This window comes from Rhinolophus sinicus, linkage group LG01 (genome assembly GCF_036562045.2).
Source record: "Rhinolophus sinicus isolate RSC01 linkage group LG01, ASM3656204v1, whole genome shotgun sequence".
In the NCBI taxonomy this organism is placed as follows: domain Eukaryota; kingdom Metazoa; phylum Chordata; class Mammalia; order Chiroptera; family Rhinolophidae; genus Rhinolophus; species Rhinolophus sinicus.
The window spans coordinates 25322294-25337861 of NC_133751.1; the positions used below are offsets into that span (position 1 = coordinate 25322294).

The window sequence follows — 15568 nt, forward strand, 5'->3', positions numbered from 1 at the left end:
ACCAGGGTTGCCGGTTCGATCCCTACATGGGCCAGTGTGAGCTGTGCCCTCCACAACTAGATTGAAACAACTACTTGATTTGGAGCTGATGGGTCCTGAAAAAACACACTTAAATAAATAAAAAAGTTAAAAAACAAACTTCACACAGGTGATAGCTACAAAAAATGATAATTTTACCTCTTTATTTTTAGTATCAAGTATTGTATTTTATTCTATTATCTAGTTGCAATGGCTAGCATAACAATGATGCTCTTAATTTTAATGGAATTTTTCTAGTACAGAATTTAAAACTCATAATGAGGGAATGTCTGCCAGGGCATATTAATAGGTGTGCTGAAAAAAAAGTCTCAGTTTTATTAGTTTATCCATTAAATAAAGTTAAACAAATTTATACAGTGTCTCATATTTTTGTTTTTGATTTTTTTACATTTTATCAACTTTTGAGGACATTTTTAATGAAGAAATTTTTAAGTTTATTTGACCATGTTTCCCAGAGTTAGTCTTCTTAGATATGCAGTTAAGCCCAACACAGACTTTTAGTGTTATAGCATATTGAATATATACTGAAAGAAAGAGAGAGAGAGAGAAAGAGAGAGAGACAATGTGTCTGTGTCTGTGTGTCTGTGTCACAATCCATATAACCCTTTTTTTTAAATCAGCAATGCATAGTGAGTTTTATTAAATACTTCTTGGGAAATTTATGAGGACAATAATATTTTTTCTTTGCTCTTTATAATAATGGTTATTTATAGCAATAGATCACCTAGTAATGAATCTCCTAGCATTCTTGGAATGAGTCTTTGTTAATCATGGATTTACAAGACTTTCCATGTTTTCCTCAAGTCTAATTAACATTTTATTTAGGCTACTACATGAATATTTATTAGTGGTGCTGGACTAAAATTTTATTATTTTTTATTCTCATTGAAACATATCGTTTTTGAGTTTTGCTGACTTCATTTAAAACGTTATGGAGATTGCTTTCTTTTCTTTTGCTCTGGAACAGTTTAAGTCACTTAGAAGTTATCTGTAGCTTGAATTCATAAAAGAAATTAAAGGCCAGCAGTTAGAAAATTAATTTATAACATTCTCCTTTTCTTCTTGAGTCATTTCATAACTCATATTTTCCTGGAAATTTGTATGCTTAACCAGCTTTTCTCTTATAATGTTGTGTAAAGTGTGTTGTTTTCGTATTTTAATATATTTTCTATTATGCTATAACTTTGTTTTCTTATTTTTGTTTAAGCTCATGATTTATGTATTTATTAGCATTTCCAATAAACTACTCTTAGATCTATCATTTTATTCATTTTAACCCTTTTTTTGGTATTGGTTTCTTCCTTATCATGTTTTCCTTATATCTATTTTATTGATAATTTTGTATTTTTTAGTTGAATGGTTGATTTATTTTTTCATTTAGTAATGAAAAATGTGAGTATTGATTTTTCTGAATGCATCTTTGGATTCTTTATGTGTTATATAGGTTTTTCACAATATTTTTTTTCTTTTTGCATTACAATTTTGTGATTTTTTTGGACCTCCAATTTAGGAATTTAAAAATTTCCAAGTTTGGGGGTATTCATTTTAATTTAATTTTTAAATTCATTTCTAATTTTAATGGTACTATGATAAAAGTCTTGTCTGTAATATTTTTATAGGTTAGAATATGTTGACATTTTCTTTCATGCCTAATACATAGATAAATTTATGTAAATGGTTCATGAGCTTTTGAAAAGAAAATATATTTTTTTCTGAAGTGGTATAGAGTTAAATAAATACCTATATTAGTCAGAACCTGGCCTTCTTTTATTTTTTTATGTTTACTTATGTTTTTTTCTTGGTCAGTGAAAAATTGAGATAAGTGTTTTTAAAGTTCTTCTTTTGGTGTATTTCTCTTTGTTCCTCATTATATTTCATGTTGTTATTTATTTTTTATTTTATATCCCCCAATTTTCTTCCATTTTTGTCTCTCTTAATAAATGGTAAGACTGCAAACCCAGTTACTGAAACCAAAAATCAAAAGTTTTCTAATCCATTTCAACAGTAAGTCTTGTTAATTCTACCTCCACAAAAATTTCAAATCTACCCGCCTTTCACTCTCCCCACTAGTACCATCCTAGTCCAAGCCAGTTATCTCTTGCCTAGATTACTGATATCAGTTCTCAAGCGGTCTCATTCCATTCTTGATTCTTACATAGAAGTCAGAATGAACTTCCAGGCTCCCCTGCTTAAAACCTCCCAACAGCTTTCCATCCCAACCCCACTTAAAATCCATCAACACTTTCAACTCTGTTCGCATAGATTAAAGACTTGGCTTGAACCCTTCTTTCCGTGACCTCAGCCTTCCCTTTCCTCAGCAACCCCAGTCACACTGGATTTCTTTCTCTTCCTCAGATGGGACAAACTCATTCACATGTAGAGTGTGTGTGCTAACTCTTCCCACTTTCCAGAATGCTCTTTTTCCTGTTTTGTGCATAGAGGTTTCCTTCTTGTTATTCAGATCTTAGCTGAAATAGCAATGCCCCAGATCTCTGGTCTGATAGACACTTGTTATATCACATTAATTTACTTCTCTCTATAGCACTCATTATTGGTCATTTTATTTTGGGGTGTTATTTTATTAATATCTTTCTATGTTCCATTAGAAGCTTTTTGAGAGCAGAAATATCTCTTTTTAAATTGCCCAGTAACAGAAAAATGCCGGCACGTGGTAATTTGCCACAAAGTCAAAATGTGTGGGATGGGTGAAAGAATAAATTTTGTACAAAAAGTGTAAGACCATAATTTCATTATGGATTATAATAATAATCACTAAAAAACAAATCTCCATTTTAATGCTTTTTACCTTGAATTCAAGTTTGTCTGATTTTAGCATAGGACATCTGTTTCTGTATAGGATGGAATAACTGGGGTAGGGATTTATCTCCCACATTGCACAGCTAGAAAACCATACAAAACATATGAAACAATAGTTTTCAGACATTGAACAATAGACAGCATGAGACAGTGATTTGTAAGAGAAGAAGGGAAACAAGTGAATTTGGATCTATGGGTGCTCTAGCTCAGAGCAAGTTTCTGGTCAGTACCACAAAGATGACAAATCCAGTGCCCAGCAGTCTTGCTGAGTTGAAGAAAAAGAGTTTGTAATTCAGGAAAGCCAAGATGAATAGAATTTGCAGAGAAGACCAGGGAGGAAAGTGCAGCACAGAGAGAGCCTGGGAGATTTGCAGAACGGGAACCTCAAGTTTTTGGCTCAGTATTAGTTTTCTATTGTATGTAAGAAACATCCCAAGGCTAAGGAGAAAACCACTGAAAAGTAATAAACAGAACAATTCCCAGAGCTCACAGGGCCAAGCTTTGTTTTACTCCCGCCATCCAGAGTGGAAATACCTCCTAAAACACAGAGCAATTGTCAGTCCTCATGAGAGCATTGTCTCAGTGGTGAGGTCAAATTAGCCCTAGAATAAAGGCCACCCAGGACCTGATCTATCAAATCTTAAAAAGCAAGATTTGAAAGAATCAAATTGTTTCCGAGGAACTTACTGAATCCTAGAAAAAAATAATTAAAAAATATTTAAAGAAATGAAAAGAAAAAAAAATCCAACACCAAATGGTGTATAAATATATAAATAAATAAGATTTAGTACAGGAGATGGAAAGGAAACAATATCCAGCATCCAATCAAAACTTAACAGACATGCAAAGAGGCAAAAACATATGCCCCATAATCAGGAGGGGAGGCAAAAAATAGAAACAAACCCCAAAATGACTCAAATGATAAAATTACATAAGAGAATAAAACATATATATTTTTTAAATTTCCCATTGTTCAAGAATGTAGAGAAAAGCATGGAAATGATGAGGACAGACGTGAAAGATGTAAAAAAGACCCAAATAAAACCTCTAAAAATGAAGACTATACTGTGATAAGAGATTATATACTGCAGAAGGAAAGATTGGAGAACTTGAAGACACAATAATAGAAACTAACAAAGTGAAACACAGAGAGAAAAATCTCAACAAAAATGAGTGCCTCAATGATGTGTGGGTCAATATTATATAGCTTAACATATGTACTTTTAGTTCTGGAACAAAAGAAGAAACAAAATAAAATATTTGATGAAATAATGGCCAAAATTTTCCAAATTTGAAGAAAACTGCAAGATTTAAGAAGCTCAAGGAACACCCAGGAAAAGAAACATGAAAAGCACATCATAAGCCAACTGTTGAATTTACAATGATTCCTACTAGTTTTCTGTTTGATTTTATTTGGACCATTCTTTCATTCAAAACTTTCTGAAACATTTATTTTTGATATCTCCTTTGTAGGTGCATGTAATTGATTTGAGTTTGTTTAATGTGAATCATTTTGTTTTAAAAGATGACTATTTTATTTCTAATTATTAAACAGGCATATTTGGTTTTATATTCTTCGTTTATTTTTGTTTCCTTTGTTTTCTGTAGTTAGCTATATAATCTGTCTTTCATTTGTTTTTCTCTACCCCTGTGACTGCACCATTGACCTTCTCAACCCCTACCCACATCCATAAACATTCCCTTAAGTAATCTGCAAAGTGTAGACCCTAACATCTTCCATTAGTGGTTCTTTTACAAATTTAAACATATTTCTCCATTTATAAACTTGCAAGTAAAGATATTCATTGTTTCTTACCATGAAAGATAAATAAATTAAAGCAATTTTATCATTTTGGACTCACCAGTCTCAACAATTGGACTCACCATTTGTTGAGGCTCTCGGCTTGCCCATTTGAAAATTCCTTATTTTAATGTATTTTGTATATGGTAGAGTACATCTTCAAATAAATTTTTCTAGGTCAGACTCATATAGACTTTCTGAGTCATGTATTTGAGTCTATTTTCTAAACTCTGACATGTGAAAAACGGTTGAATATTTAATTATGGTTCACGATTTTATATTCAAAACTTGTTAATGTATTATTCTATTGCTTTCTCTTATCCATACTGCTGAGTAGAAATTTGATATGAACCTATTTTTTTTTAAATCTTAACTCATAGTGATCTGCTTCTTCTGCATGGATAACATGATCTTTTTAAATCATTGGAGATCAATAATTCAGGATAATCTCTCCCTTTCTCTCTCTCTCTCTCTCTCTCTCTCTCTCTCTCTCTCTCTCACACACACACACACACACACACACAGTGAGTCTTTCTTAATTACAGGACCACGTCATTTTATTAAAGTATTTTTATTTTAACATTTCTTTGAATATTTTTTTCTGTTCTGTTTTTCGGAAAAATCAACTGTCCATCTGCTGGATTCTAATGTATTTTACCAAAACTCATTTTGAAAAAATTTTTCCTTGATATTTTAAAAAATTAATTTCTCAAGTCTGTTACTAATTCCATTTTCTAGATGGCCGATATGTGTCCTGGTTTAAAATGCACTCTTATATTTTATAACAACATTAACTTTCTCCCTTATTTCTTTTCTTAGTGCTATTTTTAGTTGATTAAGCAACTAATAATTTTATAGTAAAAATTTTATATTGTATTAAAAATACATGTTTTCTTTCATTTTCTTGATGGTGTAATACTGTTCTAATCCAAAGTTGTCTCCCATCTTATGGCATACTGTATCCACCTTAGGTACTTCTTTTGCTGTAGCAGTTTTTATTTTACAATGGGAGTCTTTCTGCTCATACCAGTAACAATAACAGTTGCCACTATTTTTCTGGCTGTACTACTCTGATTCTTACTGCTATGACCACTAGTACAACTACTCCTACCAATAATGCCATCAAAAGTAATCCTTTTTGATTACTGCTCCTTTCCAGGCCCTGTACCACTCAAAATCCTACCAGGAATCAAAATCCAATCAGAAGATGCAAGAAACTTAATGTAAGTAATATTTTACAGAGTTGTGGTCAGGATTAAGGAAACTGATAAGGGATGCTGAGGAAATCAGAGATCAGCAACAGTGGAGAACACTTACCACTCCATATCCTAAGGAGGTAAGAGGAGGAATTGGTGTTACTGGAGAACCAAGCTGGGGAACCCAAGGATGGATGGCCTGCAGTCGTGAACTGAACACCTCAAACATATTGTGTCTTTTAATCACCACAATAAGATGGATGTTACTAGAGCCTGATTTTTATGTATTTGGATGTAATGCATTATATAAGTTGTGTCCAAGGACACAGAGCTAAAAAGTTGCAGATCTAGACCTCTTCACCATCTCTCTGACTTCAAAGTCCATCCTCCTACCTTCTGCCAAAACAGTTTCTTCATCAGATCCTCATGGGGTCCTTTCTGTAGGCACTGCCAGAGGTATTGGCCATGGAATAATGAACAAAATCAACATGATCTTTCCCTTCATTCTCCTTTCTTACCTTTGGGGGCAGACCTATGTTTTGCTATTTTCCCTAAAATAGTATAGGAAATATCTTCTTGACTCCCTTCAGACTTGCTCTTCCCAAACAAGATGGCGTTCTGAGTGTTGTTGTCATATGTTCTCATTCATTTTCCTGAGAATCAAAGGAAGGGAGGTGGGGAATTAGTGTGGTAAAAGACATTTTTCCTGCTGTTTCTCTCAAAAATTGTTGGGAGTCCAGCCCTCACATCCAGCAAGCCAGGTTGAGGGCGCCTTTGTTGCTACAACAGCATATTCAGTGTTGCTGAGAATTGGCGTGTTCTGCTTCAGTGTGTTCACCCTCAGATGAAAAGTGAATCAGATTGACATTTTATGCTTCTGTTTTAAGGTCTTCCAATATTTGGTCATCTCTTGTCTGAAGTTTGTTTCACAGTAGACCTGCTTCCAGATTTTACACCTCCCAAGTAAGAAGGGGCTTGGCTTAGAACTTTCTCTTACATTCTGGCTGAGTTACAGTTGGGGAATTGGTTCAAGACAGAATATTTTCATTCTTTTCCACAGTCCATTCATGCTTATAGCTCTAGCTGTGGATATTGTTGGTGGCTTTCATATTTGTTTGTTTCTGCAATGTCTTTATTTCTTTTAATTACTAATGACACTTGTTGCACTGTGTTGAGAAACTATATAAATTAGGTTGAATTTGTGTCTTGATGAAAATCATTGGAAGTGTATATGAGGTTAAGATCTTTCTAAAAGTCAACATAGATCATTTTTTTTTTTTTTTTTTTTTTTTTTTTGGCTAGTTTTACTGACATCTGGGAAGGGAATTCTTGTAAATATAACCTTATGCCTACAAGTTTCCCACACATGTTTAAAAGAATAAATGGTTTGGAGAGAATTCAGCTGTAGCAAAGAAAGAAAAAGAATGAGACCAAGTCCCCCTAACAGGTGACTTAATGAAGAGGAAAATAAGAAAGTACGCACAGAGCTATTTTTAAATGAATGGGTTCAGATTTTCTGTTCGTGAAATTGAGATGAAAATACGATGTGAAAATAGAAATTTCCTGGCATATACCTGCAAATATGGATTTCATTCAAACTCTAGGGCTGACTTCAATAAGAAATGGGGAAAATCGAGCAAATTGAGGGAGTAGTAGAAAATCTTGGGAACCAGTTACAGAGGAGGAAGAGGAGCTGGACTCAGCAGAAGATATGCAAAGACAGCTAATGGAGTGCTACGCAATACTGTATTTCCTTTGAAATATTTCTTATTGAGTTTAATATCAAGAAATCCTTTCTCTCAATTACAGATCTTTCCTGCTATTGTTTCCTGCTCCTATTTCTTCATTTTCTACTTTATATGTGCTTTATTTTTCCCAATTAATTTTGGCATGTGTCCATTATTAAGCTCACATATCAATAAGGTAGCAATTCCCACTGAGTATCCCTATCAAAGCAAACTAAGTATTGTGCAATATAAAACCTCCATCATGGAATGAGTGTTAACAAACCATTTTCATAAGAAATGTCCTTACAGACAAATTTACGCTCAGTGATTAGTGCAGGAGTCTCATTCCTGAATTAAAAGGCATTATCATGCTATTTCTCACTTGATGCCTAGATACCTTTCACGCTGTTAATTCTCTGTCAGTAGCAATAGTTACTGCCAAGGTCTGCTGGTCACAGATGGGCTCTCCTACTCTCAGACCTTTACTCATTTATTCAACAGACCTTAATTAAGCCTCCATAACATAGTTTGCTAGGTGCTGAAAACAATTCAGAGATAATATCAAGAGTGTCTTTTTTCAAGAGATTACTGTTCAGGGATTATTAATAGTCATTAAAACCTAATTTTTTAAAATTTGTTTTCTTTTTATTGAGGTCTTTTGGTACCTCTAAAACCTATGTAGCAATGTAGAAATAACCATCATTTTGAAATGGAGAAAATCTGACTAATTTATCTAAAAGGGAAAAGAAGCATGAATTTAAGAATAAGGGAAACTAAACTCTGCCCTTTCAGATTAAATGCTTTTCTCCGAAGCAATATCTGGCTTTGATGCAGTCATCTTTGACAAATGTTAACCTAGAGAGTCAGTATGTCCTTCAATGACTGAGGATAATTTAAAAATATTATAATTACTGATTGATTTTTAAGTGAATAAACAGTACAAACCCTCATTTTGTACAGCATGATGCCAGATAAAAGAGAATTTTAAAAGTAATTATGATATAAATCAAGAACCAGAAATAGCATACAAAATAAATTTAAATACACTACAAAATACTTAATAGTTTACAAAGCATAACCATGAACATTACCTTATATTGTCAGGTAATTATAAGGTAATATCACATTATATTATAAGGTAATAGGTGATATACTATTCTTTCTTTTGAACTGGAATAAATACAATAGATCAGACAATCAAGACTAATATAGTGGGGCAGACTAAAATGCTACAAAGGACCAAGAAGGATGAAACCAATGTGGACTAGAGTAGTAGGAAAAGTTTCCTTAAATTGCTATGTATCGTTCCCTATTTACTTTATCTTGTAAAATTCTGTTTTCCCAGGTAGGTCCTATAGATGCTTCAATACTCATTCTTGGGCTCAGCTGTAGTGTGGATTTGAATGGACAATTAAGAGAGGAAAAGACACTATTTAAGGCCGGTGGATAGGAAACAAAATAAAATTCCTATAAAAATCACCATTGAAAGGCCTACAAAAGAGAGGTGAATATCTGACATTTCTTTCAGAGGCAGTTCCTCGTTTTCACTAACCCCACTGCCTGGATTCCTTTCTACACTGAGTATGTTGTGGCAAGGCTAATTTCTCATGGATGTTGTGTTCTGACCACAACTCCTGCCAGGAATCTTTTGTTCAGATCAACCCAGACAACAATTACGCACTCTGTGCACATGTTTAACTAGAACAGTGATCAGAAGAGACACTTTACTGCAAAATGGCTAATTTGGATAGGATGAGTGAACATTCCCTTGGTCCCTTTAATCCTCTTTGGGCCAAACAAAATAATCAAACACACATGCTTACGCAGCGGAAGTGCTTTGAAATGCCTCAGTTTTTGTGTGTTTTTATTATTTTTTTCAAGGACAGCTTGAACTATTGTATTTGAATGGTGATGGTGGTAGTTACTAAAATGCTGAGAGTCTGAGGTCATAACAGGTCTCTCCCAAGCCTCCCTTTCTCCTTCTCCTGTCTCTGTCTTCTTGTGTTGCATCTCAGGCCTCACGTGTACAGGTCACAGGTGTAGGTCAAAGAAGATCACCATTGGGAAATAAGAGAAGGATAAAGGAAATCTTACCATTTCTCAGCTCTTGTGTGTGGAAACACTTTACATTTCTTTAGTGAAGGGGGTGTATGGGTCAGTCTGTGCTCCTTTATTTGAACTTGATTCTGACAAGGCATTTAGACAAGACAAGAATTGGAATTTATTTGAATAGATGTGTCTATTTTTAATGTGTACACCCAATCACACTACATTTAAAACTTGAAATTAGCATATAAACTGGACACAGTGATGCCCTATTGCACTCTAGTTGTAAAAAAAAACAAAAACAAAAAAACAACCAATAAAGAATAGCCAGAGAATAAATACAAATTGTGTGGTAATTAACTGCTAAGTTGTGAATTAAAGCAATAAATAACCAATAATGTCATATTTATTTTTTCTCCTATGCAAATACATACTTTAAAAAAAAAAAACATTTCTGTTTGAATAACTATTCTACTCTCAGATTTATTACTGTCTTCCAAAATGAAAACCATCCAAATTTCAACATACAAGATTTAGCTGCAACAGCTGTACCACTGAAAAAATAGCAAATTCAAACCTACGATGAACATACTTGGCTAAACAGCATTTTCTTCATTGTTGGCTTTTGGTTGTTGTCATTTTGCCTGATTTGATTGGGACAATTGACATTCAGTATCTCAAAATTTCTAATCCTCTTTCACAGTCACTGAGTGAAAAGAGAAAAAGAAAGAAGTAATCCAAAACTATTCCAATAATGAAAGTAAAGAAATTCTGCAGGAGAAATAAAATCTTTTATAAACCAAGAAGGCAAAAGGCAAGAGGGTATAAAGAAACTGGCAAGACAAATTTGAAGTAGAAGAAAAAAATAATCAAAGTTATTATGTTGTTACAAAAATATATCAATAAAATAAAAGCAATGGCATAAGGAAATCAAAGGGAAAGGGAGAAATTCTAGAAATTCTGGTCAAGAGTTGCACAGGAAACAGAAGACACAGGTTTCAGCCTCACCTACCACTAACTGGTTGTGTGATTTTCTGTAGGATATTGAATCTCACTGGGTTTCACTTCCAACTCTGTAAAATCACTTTTGCCTCAGAGGTGTAAGATCACTTCAATTTCTCAAATTCTTTGAGAGAAGACATTTTTGCATCTCCTTGTTTCTCTTTTGTTTACTACTGAAAAATTAATAATAATAAACTTTCTACTTTTGACTGACTGAAAATAGCAAAGTGCTAATTTAGTACTGTCTGTTTTACAGGATTAAAATAGTTAACAAGCAGGATGGGTAAATGAGTCCTTGTTTCTCTAGGTCTAATTTCCTATAACTATTTACTAATTTCCTATAACTAATTCCCCTGAGTGTATGTGGCACACTGATCCACTAAGAATTCCTGATCGTGGACTTGTAGCCCAGTAATACTAAATATTTCTTTAATGCTCTCCGACAAAAATGAAAGCAAGAAAAGAGAGTGAGATTAATTTATCTGTAATAACTGAGAATCAAATACAAATTGAGGGCTGTGCTTATATAAGGGCAAAAGAAATTATTCAGTGTTTTTATGTTTTATAAATATATTTCTTCTACTTTGCTTTTAAATATTTCATTTAGTATTTACATTTTTGTTATAATTTATAACCAAAATGAGCTCATCCATCTAAATTGCTTACTAGAGTGTCTGGTACATGGTAAATGTTCAATAAATATTAGCTTATTATTATTAACTTGAAAATGTGTTCATATTTCAAAGCATTTGCTTTCCATGTAAAAAGATGATTTAGCAAAGGCACATTTATATATTAGCAGGAAGGGTAGAAACCATTAAAATAATAAGGAAACATGGTTGGGAAAATAAAGGAAATAAGGATATATAAATTATTATTAAAAGGACATTTTTTTGCCATGATTTGTTTTATTCCCTGCTTTGTCATTAATTAGTGTACACACACACACACACACACACACACTTCACACTTTAGAAATCCATATCCACATCAGGAGGGAATAATTTTAAAAATTTATGAATTTTAAAAATTTTAAAAAGCTTGATTTATCACAAAAGGAACTATCTTTGGAGGCTACATTCTTTATTAGCATCTGTTTTTAAAAAGTTGCTTTATATTTTTGTTTAGAAGGGCATTTTCCCCCATTCCATTCAGAGGAAAATGGCAATGCTTCCTTTTGAACAGAAAGTGGGTATCTGACCAGATCTAGCTTTAAAAATAATGACATGAAGCCCCTTCAGTGTATATAAAGTTTCCCTCACGAGGGAGAAGTTCGTGGAGTGAGAACCACACTTGTGAGGAAAATCTTGTTCTGACTGGGAAAAGAGGACTATGACAGTTTCAGATGATTTAGAAGAATTGGGTGTCCTGATCTTTATTTATACATTTTAGTCCCAGAAAATGAAGATATGGCAACCACTAAGGCAGGTGAATGTGATTCAAACTCGTTCCTTAAATTAATAGAAAATTAGAGTAACAAAAAGCCACTTCTGCCATCCCAATGGTTCCAATAAGGACTGAGCAGCTCAAGCCTTTCAGAGATGGGAGCACCGAGAAGCACTTAGTGCTGTCTCACTGATGGACTAATTTAGGGAAAGATAGGCTATTAAACTCTAACTGCTTAAGATACTAATACCTCGGACGACCAGGAACCCATGAACACATCCAGTTCTAATGTTCTGCAAGACTCAAAGCCAACACATGAACGAAAGATGAAGTTCAGTCTTAAAGGACAGTGAGGAAGCCCAAAGATGGACTAATCAATGGTTGATATAGTTGACATGGGTATGAGAAAAGAGCCACATAATACTTTTCTTGATATTTCTTTAACTGTTACTATAAAGTTTACTAATCATTTGGTTTGCAGTTAAGAGAGTATTGTATACGACAGGCACTGTGTTGGGTAATAAGAAAATGTTGGATGACTTGAAGTTTCCTATCCAAATGGAGCTCAAAATTTTGTGGATTAAAAAAAAAAAAAGAACGAAATTATTATAGCACTAGTGACGGGTGCTCCACATATCCAAGTGAGTACAGAGTAGAGTGGAAACAGTGCAGGGAGCAGCCCGCACTGCATAGCAAAGGTGGAGAAGGGGAGATCTGAGATGGACCTTAAAAGATGAGGAATTTTCTAGGCAGAGAAGAGGGAAGACGAGAATGTTCCACACAGAAGAAACAGCATACACAAAGTAAAAAGAGAAAAAGGGCAGAGACTATCTGGGGAAAGGTAAAAGGCCTGGAGTGAAGGACCTTTTGGAACTGTTGTGAAGAGACCAGTGCCAGGAGATGAGGCCGCTTGCTCGGCTAGATTGTGGGAAGCTTTGTAATTCCTGCTGAAGACTTTGAACTTCATCCTGTGGGCAAGACGGATGAGTTACAGTGAAGGATGTGGGTTTTTGAGAGATGGCACAGGTGACAATGAGCAGACTACAAGACAGAAATTAAAGATAAAAAGGACAGTTTGAGAGAGTCTTTCAATCATACATGTGAGAAATGACAAAGGCGTCGATTAAACAGTGTCAGGGAAATAGAGATAACAGGGAGTCCTTTGGGGGCTTAAATGATAGGACTTCACATGGAGGGTGAAGGAGAAAGAGCATCAGGGTGACTGGTTTCTATTTAGAGGGATGATGCTGCGTCATGAAGGGGATGCGGAGGGGGAGCAAGTGATGGGTTCCAATACACTCAGGTAGGGCTTGTGGCAGCAGTGGGAAATCCTGGTGATTTTTTCAGGAAGCCAAAAAAGATCCAGACTGGAGATCCAGATTGGGGGTTCAGTAGCTTGTGGGTGTTACTTAAAAGTTATGAGGGTGAATAAGATGACCCATGGAGCACGTGCCAGAAAAAAATCCCTAGAAAAGAGCCATGGAGAGAATCCTGGGATATACTGGAGGTGCCAGCAAGGAACCAAAGACAATAAGACCATGCTAGAAGCAGCACTCAGAGATGGGAGGAAAACTAAGAGTATATTTTGTCTAAAGCAGCATTTAAGAAATTGGATCATGTGCTATTATGTTAGTGTTATGTATCCAAACATGGGTTTATCTAATTTGTGGTCCCACAAAGCCATAACTCGATACCCCTACTCTTGTGGAAATAACTAAAATTGCAGACATATCAGTAAGTTATTCTAGAACTAGATGAGCAATATAAAATCAATAAAGTGAAACCAATTTTTGCACACTATTAAATATTGACTGAATCCAGATTGATTTAAAAAAATGCATGGAATAAAAAAAATTATTTTGTAGCATTAAAGATTAATGAAGGTATAGATGCTTAGTCCAAACAAATAACCCGAGCAATCAACATACAAAAGGGTCCAAATTACTAACATGCCACTTATTTTTCTCGGCCTCAAATACTACACAGTATAGATATTACCTTATCCTTCCCAGCCTTCACAACATGTACATGTACACATGTATATACACACACAAAGGATAATGCAGAATGTGCTACTTTATACACACTTAAGAACATCAAGGTAACTATTTAGCCAGTAAAACTTAAATGAGGTCTCTCTTGCTTCTACTTACAAAGGAACAACATCATTGCACCACACTCATAAACAGCATGTGTTTTCTCTATCAGTAAATACATGTCATATGTCAAAATAAACTGGCCAAGAAAATGTAAATAAATGATTCAGTACCACCCATTACCAGTACTAGAAAACAACTCAGAGCATGCAACTCAGAGTACAACTCCTCCATACAGACTGTGAGTCAGGAACACCAGTTTTTCACATGATGGGTGGCATGTGCTGTAATGAGAAACTGGGGAATGGAGGGAAAGCTGTAAGGTGGATGGGTGCCATCACATCTGTGCTCTCAGACTCACCGTGACATTTGGAGACGTCCTGCTTTGGGGTCTGTGTTCTCCACATAGAAGTATAAAGCTCCTCGGGGATAAAAACAACTCCATATTCACCTTATTCACCTTTTTACCTCAATACCTGACAGAACTTAAACAACAAACAAATCCATTAGGCTGAATCAATGTATAGACCTCATAGGTATATCAAGAACCATGATAAATAGGATGAGGAGAGCATAACATAACTGTTCACCATACCTGGGAGATGATTCAACTGATCTAAACCAGTGAGGCACTGTGGGTGTCCATGGGAAGCTCAGAGAAGAAATAAGATGAATCATAGACAGTGAGGAGGGAATGTTCTTTCCTCAAGCAGAGAAGAGAACAAAGAGTGAGTGTTGTCACTTAAAAGGACAGGAGCTCAGCTGGGAAGAGGACCCTTGCTCCAGCCATAGTGTACAAGGAAATGCCATACTTTCCACTAACCAACATGTTTCCAGGCATGCTTGACATTAAATTCTAGACTTATCTTTGTGACATTTCCAGTTATTTTTTGAACATAGTTCCTCTGACTTTATAAGTCATGGGAAGCTGTCAGCAAATAACACTGTACCTGACACGTGGTGGATATCATAAAAACTATTGAGTAAATATATTTGAATTTTTCCTCTCAGACTAGTTCTTACACGACATAGGCTATTATGAACTGTGGCTGAGAACTGGCCACGTGTCATTCTTGATTGAGTTCAAGCCAGGACAATAAAAATACTACTAGTACTTTTAATAACAACCACCACCAACATTTTGATAGTGCCAGACACTGTTTTAGGTTCTTCATATGAATTAACTTGTTTAGGCTTCACTAATAATCCTATGGATAACTATTATTTTTATGCCAATTTTGTAGAAGGTTCCTGAAGGAACCATAAGGCTACTACAATGGTAGCAATTTAAAAAGTTCACGATTTTGTGATAGAAGTCAGGCTTAATAATCATGCCTTAAGCGCTAAAATATTTGGGAACTAACCCATTTGATGGAGGAAAGAAAATTACCAATATCTGGTCAAGATGACAGCTCCTCACTTCTAAGATTTGGCGTCACATCTTAGGGAGTGCTGGGG

The 15568-nt window shown here is 34.8% G+C and overlaps 1 long non-coding RNA gene across 1 annotated transcript in view; it reads left to right on the forward strand.

Annotated features, from left to right (window-relative positions):
- LOC141570486 (uncharacterized) overlaps nucleotides 1–15568 on the forward strand; it is a 76456-nt gene that overhangs the window by 41350 nt on the left and 19538 nt on the right. Inside the window, exons 2-3 of the long non-coding RNA XR_012494450.1 lie at nucleotides 5817–5880; nucleotides 6741–6816. This is a non-coding gene — a long non-coding RNA (uncharacterized LOC141570486). The remainder of the gene's footprint in view (nucleotides 1–5816; nucleotides 5881–6740; nucleotides 6817–15568) is intronic.